This window comes from Pristis pectinata, chromosome 39, assembly GCF_009764475.1.
Source record: "Pristis pectinata isolate sPriPec2 chromosome 39, sPriPec2.1.pri, whole genome shotgun sequence".
NCBI lineage: Eukaryota > Metazoa > Chordata > Chondrichthyes > Rhinopristiformes > Pristidae > Pristis > Pristis pectinata.
Window position 1 is genome coordinate 9,014,651 of NC_067442.1, and position 3,341 is coordinate 9,017,991.

Sequence of the window (3,341 nt, forward strand, 5' to 3'; positions counted from 1 at the left end):
GGAATACAGAACGATGCAACTGTTTGCCCAACAGCAGAGTGGCGCAGCTGGAGCGTGCTGGGCCCATAACCCAGAGGTCGATGGATCGAAACCATCCTCTGCTATTCTTCAGCTGAGCATTTTTAACAAGACGCTGTCACGTCTCACATCCCCACAATATACATTTCACTTCACTTAGAATGAAAATCTCGCGTTTCAATATTAAAGTTCCTCTCATTCCATTATTCCATGTGAACAGGTTCGTTGGGGAGACCGACGGTCCCTGCTGTGCTCAGCGATGGTCCAATACACAATGTTCCCTGCTGTATGAGGCTGTGCTCTGATATAGAACAGAAAATACTGGAACCACTCAGCAGGTCAGGCGGAAATCGAAAGCGAGTTAACGTTTCAGTGCCGGGACCCGTCATTAGAACCGGGACAGAGAGAGAACAAGTGAATGTTCAGCAGCAGAGAAGGTGGGGAGTGGGCAGTGGGGGGAACGAGGGGAACATCTCTGACAGGGTGAGAACAAACACATCACTTGACGGGGCGGTGGGACACACAGGACAGGCCGGCTTTACTCATGGAGAAGGGAAACACGGAGCCACAATGACAGACGGGTGATGGGCAGAAATGTCCAGTTCCGGGACGGGGGGAAGGGGTTTGGAGACGGTCTGAGGAAGGCTTTCATCCAAAGGGCGGTTGGTGCCTGGACCGCACGGCCTGCGGGGGCGGCGGAGGCAGGAGCTTCACAACACTGATGAAGTGTCCAGATTAACATTTAAGTCGCTGAGGCAGAGACGGTTGTGGGATAAGTGCTGGAAAACGGGTTTAGCACAGAGGGGAATGTTATGGTCGGTGTGGACATGTCTGTGCTGTGTGACCCTGTATTACACCTGTCAGTGCAGAATCACCGGGTGTAGTCCGTGTGGGAACGGAGGGGGAGTGAGGAGAGAGCTTGCCCAGGGTAAACATAGACAGGGAGCGGGTGGCGAACAGACTGACGTCACTCAGTGTGATCACGTCATCTGGGACATGTCGGGATCATAGAACAGTACAGCACAGGAACAGGCCCTTCGGCCCACCATGTCTGCGCCGAACACGATGCAGGATTAGATGAAATTCTTCTGCCTGGACATGATCCATATCCCCCAATCCCTGCACATATCCTTCCTTTCCCTGTATATGCACCTACCCAACAGCCTGCGAAGCAACAGTATCGTATCTGCTTCCACGACTACACCTGACAGGCAGTTCCAGACACCCACCAGTTTGCTGTGTAAAACACGTGTTACATACAACATTTAAACTTATACGCTCTCACCTGAAAAGCATGTCCTCCAGTATTTGACATTTCTACCCTAGTAAATATATCTGCCTGCCTGCGCTCTCTATGCCTCTCATAGTATTACAAACTTCTATCAGGTCTGCTCTCAGCCCCGGACGCTCCAGAGAAAACAGCCCGAGTTTGTCCAATCTCTCCTTATAGCTCATACCCTCTAATCCAGGCAGCGTCCTGGTAAATCTCTCCTGCACCCTTTCCAAAGCCTCACATCCTTGCTGTAATGGGGCGACCACTTGTGTCCCAGTTTGGGACAGAGTGATCTGGGGCATAATGAGAACCGAAAGCTGCAATGATACGTTCATTGGTTCACCGGGAAAAGGTGAGGGACGGGAATTCCTTCCCTGACCCACTGACCTGCTCACATTGAGTGATAATGAAACGGCGATGGGATCTCTCTAACCCTCACTCATCAAACGAAATAAATTCAGCAAGTTACCCACGGATTAGCATAAGTAGAGCACTCGAGACCTCAAGTTCTGTACAGATCGTTGTTCTTTAAGAGGTTTACTTGTGACAGTTCCAATGTCGGGAGATTAAAACTGTGGAACCTGCGATGGCCGGGAATCGAACCCGGGTCAACTGCTTGGGAAGCAGCTATGCTCACCACTATACCACCATCGCCGCACCAATGTGCAGGCCGTTCGGTTACTGAACCGTCTCCAGTGCTGTTTGACCTGTGACTCGATCACCAGTCCCCGAGCTGCTTTCTGACGGGTCATTCCTCACTCTGCTGCAGTCCCTGTCCCGTCCAGTTGATGTCGCCACCCTCCAGCAGACCGGAGTCACGCAGCGCTCAGTGATTATTCAACCGGGATCGGACCGATGTGAGAGTCGATCCTGAAATGGTCGAAGAGTGATAAATCGTTTCCTGCCTCTCTCATCAGTAAATGGGAAAATAAATCCTGATTAGAAATATCCTTTTCAACCACATGCAGTTAGGCCCTAATGGGAGCCCCACCTCCGGCCGGTACTTGAACACAGTATAAGTGACTGAATCGCTGGAGAATCCTGAGACCCCTCCAGTCACACAGTGAGGTGGGTGTCTGAAACGCGCCAGGTTTACAGTCAACGGACACACATCAAGGTGACTGTGTGTTCTCCTGTACCTCGACAACCGAATGACAGGCTATGTCGTTCTATCGGTTCCTCGTTAGTATATGGTTAGTATCCTCGCCTGTCACCTTGGAGACCGGGGTTCAATTCCCCGACGGGGAGACAGTTTTTCAGTTTCCAAATATAACTGAAAAATAAAACAATTTTGAATTTTAAAAAGTAAGTTAAACCAATAGAGAGTTTGGTGTTGAGGTGATCCGTTCTTTGGACATCGGGAATGTGGAACAGGCCGGTCTGCAGTGAGCCCGGGCTCGGAAGTGACTCCCGAGAAGAAGTGACTTTGTGTTCAGCCTCTTTCCCCAAATATCCCCTCAGCAAGTCTGTACCTCAGCACCATTCGGTGTGACACTCAGTGACCGAGTCCGTCTCTCCGAGCACATTAAACCGGGGCTGTTGCTGTCAGATATAAACACCCGCACGGTCACGCTGTGTCTGCGGGGTTGCTCAGGAACAGCTATAAGACTTTACAGAGAAAGATCCCAAGTTGCAGTCCAGCAGGGCAGACTGCACCAATGGAAAGAGAAACACAGCCTCACTCACAGGTGGATGACTGACAGAGATGGGCAGTCCTGACACAAGGATCAGAGGAAGATCTCTTCCTTCCCCACTCCCTCCGGAGGCTGGTTGGAACCAACAATTCACTGCCTTCGTTGATAACATACACATATGTCCCTGCGTTAGTTACCAAGAAAGTAAATCCTGATTATGAATGTTCCTTACACCAAACACCCAATCAGATCCGAACAGGAGCCACCCCTCCGAAAATCCTTGAACACAATCAGTGACTGAAACATGGAGAATCCAGAACCCCCTCCAGTCACACAGTGAGGTGGGTGTCTGAAAGGCTCCGGATTTACAGTCAACGAACAAACACCGGGGTGAACCTGTGAACCCTCCGGTGCAC

General features: G+C 50.8%; 1 non-coding gene across 1 annotated transcript; it reads right to left on the bottom strand.

The window, feature by feature from the left end:
• Window positions 1-1,873: 1,873 nt before the first annotated feature.
• On the bottom strand, window positions 1,874-1,945 carry trnag-ccc (transfer RNA glycine (anticodon CCC)). The gene has a single exon. It is a non-coding gene; the product is annotated as a tRNA-Gly (tRNA).
• Between the last annotated feature and the right edge of the window lie 1,396 nt (window positions 1,946-3,341).